The sequence below is a fragment of the Panthera onca genome, chromosome D1 (genome assembly GCF_046562875.1).
Source record: "Panthera onca isolate mPanOnc1 chromosome D1, mPanOnc1 haplotype 2, whole genome shotgun sequence".
Lineage (NCBI taxonomy): Eukaryota > Metazoa > Chordata > Mammalia > Carnivora > Felidae > Panthera > Panthera onca.
This window is the reverse complement of record NC_138348.1, coordinates 35,748,786-35,759,385: the sequence shown is the minus strand read 5'-3', so window position 1 is coordinate 35,759,385 and position 10,600 is coordinate 35,748,786.

The window sequence follows — 10,600 nt, the reverse complement described above, 5'->3', positions numbered from 1 at the left end:
GAACCTGGACCACTTTCTGACACTATCCACAAAAATAAACTCAAAATGGATGAAAGACCTAAATGTAAGACAGGAAGCCTTCAAAATCCTCGAGGAGAAAGCAGGCAAAAACCTCTTTGATCTTGGCCACAGCACCTTCTTACTCAACACGTCTCTGGAGGCAAGGGAAACAAAAGCAAAAATGAACTACTGGGACTTCATCAAAATAAAAAGCTTCTGCGCAGGGAAGGAAACAATCAGCAAAACTAAAAGGCAAGTGACAGAAGGGGAGAAGATATTTGCAAATGGCAGATGAGGTAAAGGGTTAGTATCCAAAATCTATAAAGAACTTATCAAACTCAACACCCAAAAAACAAAGAATCCAGTGAAGAAATGGGCAAAATACATGAATAGACAATTCTCCAAGGAAGACATGCAGATGGCCAACTGACACGTGAAAAAATGCTCAAGATTACTCATCATCAGGGAAATACAAATCAAAACCACAATGAGATACCACCTGACACCTGTCAGAATGGCTAACATTAACAACTCAGGCAATAACAGATGTTGGCAAGGATGTGGAGAAAGAGGATGTCTTTTGCATTGTTGGTGGGAATGCAAACTGGTACAGCCACTCTGGAAAACAGTATGGAGGTTCCTCAAAAAACTAAAAATAAAACTACCCTATGACCAAGCAATTGCACTACTAGGTATCTATCCACAGGATACAGGTGTGCTGTTTCAAAGGGACACATGCACCCCCATGTTTATGGCAGCATTATCAACAATAGCCAAAGTATGGAAAGAGCCCAAATGTCCATCGATGGATGAATGGTTAAAGAAGAAATAGTATAGATATATACAATGGGGTATTACCCAGCAATCAAAAAGAATGAAATCTTGCCATTTGCAACTACATGGATGGAACTGGAGGGTATTATGCTAAGTGAAATTAGTTAGGCAGAGAAAGACAAAAATCATATGACTTCACTCATATGAGGACTTTACGAGACAAAACAGATGAACATAAGGGAAGAGAAACAAAAATAATATGAAAACATAAGGAGGACAAACCAGAAGAGACTCATAAATATGGAGAACGAACTGAGGGTTACTGGAGGGGTTGTGGGAGGGGGGATGGGCTAAATGGGTAAGGGGAACTAAGGAATCTACTCCTGAAATCATTGTTGGGTGATATGCTAACTAATTTGGATGTAAATTTAAAAAAATAAAAAAATATTTAAACAATCAAGTCCATTGGAGTAAACTAGGGAAAAAAAAGAAAGTTTCAGTCTCGGTACAACCACTTAATAATATGAATGACCCAGAGATATCACATCTTTCACAGTACGGAAAGATGACTGGCAGCATCTCTCTTCGTGGTCCAGTATCTGGCCCTATTTCCAGGCACTTCAGTCTCACAGGACAGCATCCCAAACAGGAAGGAAGGGGGCAGGGATTAAATGAGTTTCTCTATGTATAGCTATTCATTTTATCAGAAAGGGACAGTTTTCTCAGAATCTAAGAACTACCTTGCGACCCCCTTGCCCTCCCTCTCCTTCATCTTACTCTGTGCCTTCCGTACTAATGAATACATGGCTTCCAGCGAGGTAGAGAAAAGTAACTTCTTCAACCCAGATATTTCAGCTTTAAATCTGTTTAGGACATTAATTCAGATTTCGGTAAACAGGTTATATTTATTGTGACTAATGCATAAATTGTAGCATTCAGTCCTGAAGGCGGGACTACTTAGTGTCTGTGATGAATGCCTCTGCCTCTGTTTCCTTTCATCATATCTGAGGCATGATATAAGGTAGAACTGATTGCTGTGACAGAGGAGTGGAGACATCCATATGAAGGAGATGAATCACACCAGTGCATTTTTCTCCATGATTTTGGATTATGGCAGGTGAAGGAGTGAAAACTGCCTGTAGAGACAGATGAGCCAAAGGCAGATGTAAACCTTGCTTTGTATGAGCCACTCTGCCCTGAAGAGCCTGTGGAGATGTGGCCCCTGGTGATAGTTGTTAAAAGAAGAAAGAGGGATTCAGCTGAAAACTATTCTGAGTGTATCACGGAAAACGTTGCTGACTTGCTGGGATCTCTGCTAAAATAGAAGGATTTAGAATAGACATTTAAAACAAAATTTATCACAGCACAAGTAAGTCCTCAGTCAATATCCATGGCTGTTTAACAGTTTGTTATTAATTACCTGTGCTATTGGGATGGGTTGGACCAAAACAATCTCCACATACTAGAATCTCCTTTGTAATCCTTTCCTCTTCCATCCTGTTATCTGCTCCAGAAAACAATCTTGAACTTGACTCTTCAACCTTATTTTATCTTTAATAAGTACATTTGAAAAATGTCAATGTTAAATGACCCAGCGATGTCGGTAGCAATCGATTTCAGGGAGTATAACTGTGGCAGTAGTAATAAAACATAAGAATTTTTTACTGACATTTTATTCTCCTGACTGGACGAAATAGCTAATAATAATATTGATCATTTCTTTTTAACCTTGTGCTAAGGACCTTCCCTTTCATGCACTATCTTTAATCGTTATAAATACCTTGTCTCAAAAATAACTAAACTGGCTTAATTTACTCAGGGCTATGCAACTAATGAGAGGTGGAACTGGTCTTCAAATCCTATGCTTGTTTTACTTCCAATAGGTTGCTTTAGAGAAACCAGTGTGTCCCCACAACATGTATTTCACTTTAGTACAATAACAGATGTTTTCTTCTTAGGATGCTAGGCACAAGAAAACAAAAAGGACCAGAAAGAGTAACTGCTCTTGTACAAAATGCAGGGCAGAGAAAAGACTAGGAGTAAGACATTAAATGTTGCCTCCTAAGTAGGTATATAAGTCTAGATTCTGTAGAGAGAAAATAGAACTAATAGGGTGTGTAAATATAAATGTGTGTCTAATACATATACATGGGTGTACGCATATGTGTGTCTATAGGAGACAGAGGCATTTATGTTAGTGAATTGATTCACACAATTCTAGGGGCTGGTGATTCTGAAATCTGCAGGGCAGGTTGAAGACCCAGGCAAGAGTTAATGTTGCATCTCTAAAGGAATTCTGCAGGCAGAATTTCTTCTAGGACCTGAGACTTTTGTTTGGTTGTTTTTTTCCTTCTCTAAAGGCCTTCAACTGATTGGATGAGGTATTCATTATGAAGAATAATCTACTTTATTTAGTCTACTGATTTAAGTATACCTAAAATATCTTCACAGCCATGTCTATACTGATATTTCACCAAAATTTGGGTACCCTGGGTACCACGGCATATCCAAGTTGACATATGAAATTACCATGAAAACAGGGAAGTGACAACTGACAAATACTACCCAAAACATTGGGAAAATATCACCTAATATTTTATTTTGTTTCTAAATCTTAATATTGGAAACTTTCACAACACTAATCCTTATCATGTATGGTAATAATCATCTTCCCTTAGTCAAGTTAATGCACAGAAACATCTCCAGGAGTATTAATTGAATCATTTAAATGTTATTAAGCTTCTATTAAATGCCATGAAATATGCAAAGCACCAGGACAAAAAGAGAAGACCTAGTCTCTGTCCTCAAGAGGCTTACAATCTGATATGAGGGACTGGGAAACAGAATGTCTATATATTAAAAAAAAATCTTTTCACTAATAGCTTCAGTGTCAATGCCAGGGTTACTATATTTATTAAAACTGGATTAAGTCCCCCTTATCAGATAAGGTGATGAAGGTGAATTTCATGCCTCCAAGAATATGTTGTCTTGTCATGGATAATTTCCATGTACCAACAGTGGTATTTTTTTAAAGAAATTCATATCAGTAATAACGTATTGGGAATGTAGTGCATGCAGTTAAGGATAAAAGAAATATAATTAAGATGATTTATGCAAATTATTTCAATGGAAGTTATTCCACTAATTATGAATTTACATTAGAGTCTTACATGCCCAAATACCACACAGGTACTGAACAAAACTATGGAAAGAACTTTTTTCAAAAAAAAAAAAAAAATTACAGTCCTTGGTTGTTCCCAGAATCAGTTGGAAAGCAAGTACTTTTGACTTGACTTGAGGTCAAGGATCTACTTGGTTTTCTACTACATTTTGTGACCTCGAGAAAGTTATGTAAGCTGCAGAGTCCTGATTTTTCTGATAATAAGTTTTTAGAGTTGTAAAAATTAAGTGGGAATCACACATGTGAAAGTGCCAAGCAGCAGTGTGAGAGTAGAAGACACTCAGTAAGGACTATTTCCTAATTTATATTAGACTTGAAATTTAGGAGAATAGCTCATTACTTTATGGTTTCATGAGACTGCCTATTATACTTTGCATCATTTATATCCTTGACTTTGGTATATAAATTGCCAAAGTGAGAGGAGATAAAACTGTCTGTTCCCCACCTGTGTTACTGCTGCTGGCACACAGGGACAGGCACACACTTGCTGGTGAAATTATATTCAATTCTACATTACAAAGTTATCATTTTTAGAGATTACTACAATGATTGCATGCTGTCACTTAAAGGTGGCCCATGTTATCCAAAAGACAAAGTATGCTTGAAATCCACTGATTTGTACAGGAATAACTCATAGGCTTATAAGAGAAGCTGTTAAATAGTAGACTAACAAGGTGAAGAGAGGAAACACAGAAATGAGTTGTGAGCCTGACCTTTGTTCTAGTAATTTTCTGACTATTCCAATGCTCCAGCTAACAGATTTAAGACGTGTGCGTCAATATGAGATCCAGTTGGAGAACATTGTGTCCCTCCAAAGCTGTATAATGATGGATGAACTGTTCATACTTTTTTATTCATTCTGGAAAGCAAGACTCAAATTTTGATAAATGTTTCTTAGAATACCATATAAGGATGAAGGAGTGAGAGACTAAATACCAAACTTGGGACTTCTCTGCTGAGATTACATACTTTAGACATAGATGAGCTCTATTAGCCTGAGTTTCTCTTTTTAAAGATGTAGTGACTGAAATTCAGAGAACCTGAGGTATAATTATTGTCAGAGAGAAGGCTTACTTTCTTTTCATTAACTATAAAAGCAATTAGAAAGATTATGAAAATAACTGTTTTGGGGAGTAGAAAGTTTTAGGACATAAAAATAAACCCATAGTTTTCTCAAGGTGCATTATCATGCTTTTCCATATGGTCTTTTGTCATTACACAGATTAAAAAAAAACTCCTATATTTAGGAATTAAACTTGTCTTTAATCTTCTGATACAAATGTTGGTAATATGATAAAGGTTACATTACATTTATGTTTTTGAGTCACAGGATCGGAAGCTTTCTGGGCAAAAGTCAGTAAATATAACACTAAAGTAACTTAATTTTTGCCATGTGCATATATATATATAGTCTTAAAATCGTTTTAATTTTATGTATATAACTTGTTGCATTTAACTACAAAATACAGAATTACATAAAAATGTAACATATAAACTACATGTCAATTAATTATGTAAAGTAACAAATACATAAAGTAAGTTATACATAATTGGTATGTACAATAATATAAACACTTCTGAGTATACTATCTGATTTTAAGGTTTTTTCTGTGAGGTTTTTTTCCTGTTTCTCTGTTTAGAATGTATTGTTTCCTCATTGTGCTTGACTCTGAGTTAGTCTCTGTGCATCAGACAAAACCTTCCCTTTCCCAGTCTGGAATGAGTGGCCTCTTATAGAAGATGAACTTTATGGTTCAACCCCGCCCTAGCTCTTGTAGTCTCTGAAACCTTTGCCATTATCCAAGAAGCCCATTTTATTTTTAAAGGTTCCCCCGCAGTTAGGTGTGTGTTAAGACCTGTCACTGCCCCAAGGGGAGGTTTTCAGTCAGCACCTAGATCCAGGCTGACTGGAAGCAAGACCTTCGGCAGCTTTAAAGTATGCAAATATATACAGTCTTATGGGACCACAAGCATAAGCCCTGCTAGCCACCGTGCCTAGGGACAGAGGTGTCCAGGAAGCAGGTGCAAAAACCCAGCCACCAGACACTGTAGAATTCCCCCACCAGGGGAAATACTGGCGCTATGGAGCAGCAGGGGGAAAGAGCGCAAACAGCGCCCCCGGCCCTCCTCCACTAGGAGAGCGCAACCGCAAGCTCCCGAGGGGTGTCCGTCCAATCAGATGCCTCGCCCTCTGGCCAGCACTAGAGAAGAGACCGCAAATGAGACTGTCTCACACGGAGTCCCCGGGCGCCTTGGCCGCTGCTTTCTCGCGCGTTCCCAGGGCGGTGAGTCCAAGCGCGAAGCCCTTTAAGGGAAGTTTCTCAGATTGCAATAGTTTTGTGCGTCTCTTGGACGTGAGCCCTGACGGTTTTCAAAGCTAGATTTTTGGGGGGATTCTTTCTCAGGTTCATGTTTTAAAAGTTAGGGATGCCCAATGTGGGGTCCAAACCCTTTGCTTCTGGCAGGGAGAAGCTCCAGGTTTTGAGTTCGTTCCTGACCGTGCGGCCGTCTCCGCGCCGAGGGTAAGGTTGACGGTGGGATTGTGTCCCAGCCTCTCCAGCTGCTTCTACGCGGGCCTTCTGTCCTTTTGCTCGATGTGGAGGACACTCAGCCGGTGTTCAGTTTGGTTTTTAGAGGACATCTTTTCATTTGGAATTGTGGATTTGGTGTCTTTGTGTTAAAGATGTGAGTTTAGGGTCCTCATTAGTCGCCATCTTGAGCCCGAACTTTTTTTTGACTTAAATAATGATCTTCTAGTAGACTCCCTGATCCTGTCTCCTCCTCCATCCAATCTCCCCTGTTCAAGAAGTAGCCATTATCCTGAATTTGCTTCTTAAAAAAAATTTTTTTTTAAGTTCATTTATTTGGAGAGAGCGAGAGTGCGTGTGAGCAGGGGAGGGAAGAGGCCAAGCAGGCTCCACATGGTCAGTGGTGAGCCAGACTTTGGGCTCTATCTCAGGGACTGGGAGATCATGACTTAAGCCTGAATCAATCAGACTGAGCCACCTAGGCCCTCCGTTTCTTAAATTTTTTAAATATTTCTTTGCCTATTTAAAATTTACACATGTATATGCTCATTAAAACAATATTTTTAATTTTTCTTGCTTTAAAATCTTAATAGAAATTGTTCCATATTGTATATATGTGTATGTTTGTTTACTCAGCGTTATCCAACAATGTTTTTAAGATGCCTCATGTATGTGTTATGACAGTAAATTGAAGGTTGGCCATAGCAACTCTTATACCATATTTACAACCCAGAAAAATTATTTCGTGAGCAAGCTTTTTTTTGTTTTCTTTTTAAGTCAGAGGTATATTAAAATGTTTATTTTTTGATTTCCACTTTCTCTGTTCATGGTCTATTTTGTAGCCTGAAATTCCCAACAGTAAATGCTAATTTTGATTCAAAGATGGCATCTTTTCTTACTCAGACCCAACTGTAAAGTATCCTCATAATTTACCACCCCTCTCCACCCAGGTATTTTGAAAGGTTATGGCCAGAATTACTCATCAGTGTAACTAATAACACTAGGAAGTGTAAAATTAAAAGGGCTTGAATGTATGTGGGAACCAGGGAAGGCCAGGCTCCAGGCAGAGAATTTGAAAGATGCTATCCAGAATTGGAAATATTATATTTAGTTTCGTGTAATTTTGGCCCATAATATTCTTCCAAATTTTAAAATAATTTTATTACATGCATGAAAAAGACAAAAATTGGAGCAATTTCTAAATGAAGAGATTCAAAAGAGCTTTTTTCTAAAAAATGCAGGTTTTAAAAAAATTATGCAATAGTAGTCACATAAATCCTGGTTTTGTTTGCATGACACCACACTTTCGGAATCCCATTGCTGTTTGTGTCCTAATTACTTCACACTCAATGTTCCAATTGCCTGTAGGTGCCTGGTACTGTTCTTACAACAGGGAACAAGCAATAATGAAGACTCTGCAGATAAAAAAGAGTCATTGACTGCTTTTGTCAAAAACTAAGCAGATAACTACCTTATCTGGGTTCCACGGGGACTAGACATCTTTACCCTTAGTTTACTGCAAAATAAAAAAAAAAATACTCTAGAGTTAGTCTTCAGCCATGAAACATCCGTATGGCAAGTGAAATCATCTGGCATGCCTTAAAATTATATGCTTGAGAAATATGTTCCTGGTTTATAAGTAGAGAGTGCACTCTGTTGGGGACAGAGTGCACATTCTGCAGCAGAAGCTGGCTCCTGACACAACTTAGCCACACTCGTCTTGAGTAACTCAGCTCACACTCTGAAATTGAGTACCAACAGGTTATTAAAGAAAAAGGTTAGGATTAACTAGAATGACACCTTTTAGATTTCCTAATTAAATTGAAGCTTTTTGTAAATCTTGTTTAAACATAACTTACTGTACACAGTGCAGGGCAAACACATAAAGTTTTGAACCCTGGAACTCTGTTTTACCTTAGTTTCCTATCCAGAATTCCTATAATTTTCTTAGCTCTTCTATTTTATTAGACATTCAGGTAATCTCAAGCATGTGTTCTATCACTCTAGGCTTCCCTTTGCACTTAAAAGTGTACTACTGATAACAAATGAACTGCAGATAAAGAGATCCTCTATTGAAAGTTGGCCAGGAAGAGGTCAGTAAATGGTTGGAGGCACTAGTGATCTCTAGACTTCAATAATAAGGGTAATTCTATAACCTAAGTCCCATTCAGCAGAGCCAGAGCAATCCAGATTTGGGCAGGCTAAAGTCCTTGAATCTATAGCCAATCAGGTCAGCTCTGTGCATGGGAACATGCCAAGGAGGGTAGGTCCCATTCTGAGACCAAGTGGAAGACTCCAAATAGGCCGAGAAACTGTATAAATGATCACGATTCTGGAAAAGGAGCTCAGAAAAACTTCTGCTTTGAACTACTTCTCTAAGAAATAGCCCTTTTTAAGGTCTGTTTAAAAAAATTTTTTTTCTTAATGTTTTTATTTATTTTTGAGACAGAGAGACAGATCATGAGCAGGGAAGGGGCAGAGAGAGAGGGAGACACAGAATCGGAAGCAGGCTCCAGGCTCTGAGCCATCAGCACAGAGCCCGATGTGGGGCTCGAACTCACAGATTGTGAGATCATGACCCGAGCTGAAGTCGGACGCTCAACCAACTGAGCCACCCAGGCGCCCCTAAGGTCTAATTTTAAATGCTACTAATAGTACTGCTATCATCAACCACTATTGCAAACATCATCCTATCATTTAAGTCCTAACATGTGCCTATCACCACAAGACCCACTCCTCTTATTCCATTTTTGCCAATCTGCAGAACTGGTTTACCAATTATGTTATAACCACAAGTTTTATAAGGGAAAAACAAACATCAGATTATTTCACTTAATTGGCTTCACATTCTGATTTTGTGGTACGTGTGTAGACTCAAATAAACACATTCTTGTGCAGACACATCTGTACTGCCTCATGTGCTGCTTAACTTCCTCCACTGTAGGCATCTATGTCCTATTTTTTATTCATGGTAGTTGTCATTTTATTGTTAAACTGTTGTCTATTTTTCCCCCCAAGAACATAAACTTGAGGGAAAAGAATATGATTTCTTGCTATATGTACAGAGACTAGAGCAATGTTTGGCACATAGTTGGCACTCAGGAAATACTTGTTGAATAAATGAACAAAATAGTATCTTGAATGATAGATAATCTGGCAAGTGACAGAGCCAGGGTATAAAGAAACTCAAGTATTCAGTGGCCAAAATTTATAGTTTCTATCTACTATGTTTCACAGCCTCTTAATGTAGCATTCTCAGATGGTATATACTATGACCTCAGTTTTCTCAACAAAGGAAGAACTCTGAGTGGTTAGAACAACCCAGTCCTCCTGGTGTGAGGGAATTATCACCAGTGTTCCTGTGCATAATTCAGTCACATCGTCTGGGTGGATTTGATTCTTGGGATGTGTAGGTTTTTTTAAATGGGTTTTATTTTTAAATTTATTTTCTTTTATTTTAGAGAGTGCATGGGGGAGAGGGTCAGACAGAGAGAATCCCAAGCAGGCTCCACACTCAGCATGAAGCACCCTGTGGAGCTCAACCCCATAATCCTAGGATCAGGACCTGAGCTGAAGTCAAGAGTCAAAGCTCAACTGACTAAACCACCCAGGCACCCCCAGGGTGTGTGCTTTTTGAGATTCCGTGGATTGTGGCCCAGACTGGACAATGCCAGACCCATCAAGTACTATCAGGATGTCAACCACAATAATTCTTGAGCACTCCAGGATTGGAGTTGAGTTAATCTACTTGGAAATACAACATTAAATAGAAATTTTAGGGCACCTAAGTGTCTCAGTCAGTTAAGTGTCCAACCTTGATTTCAACTCAGGTCATGATCTCAGTGGTTCATTAAGTTATGGTTTCATGGTTCATGAGATCGAGCCCTGCGTCAGGTTCTGTGCTGACAGTGTCGAGCTTGCCTGGGATTTCCTCCCCTCTCTTTCTCTCTGCCCTTCTCTCCTCTGCCAACCATGCATGTGTGCACTCTCAAAAATAATGTATATACTTTTGGGAGCTTTAATTATGACATTAATATCAACTGGAATGATCATGTAGTTATAAAAATAGATAGCATAAGTATAGGCTGCATTGAAAAACTGTTTCTAGATGTCAGAA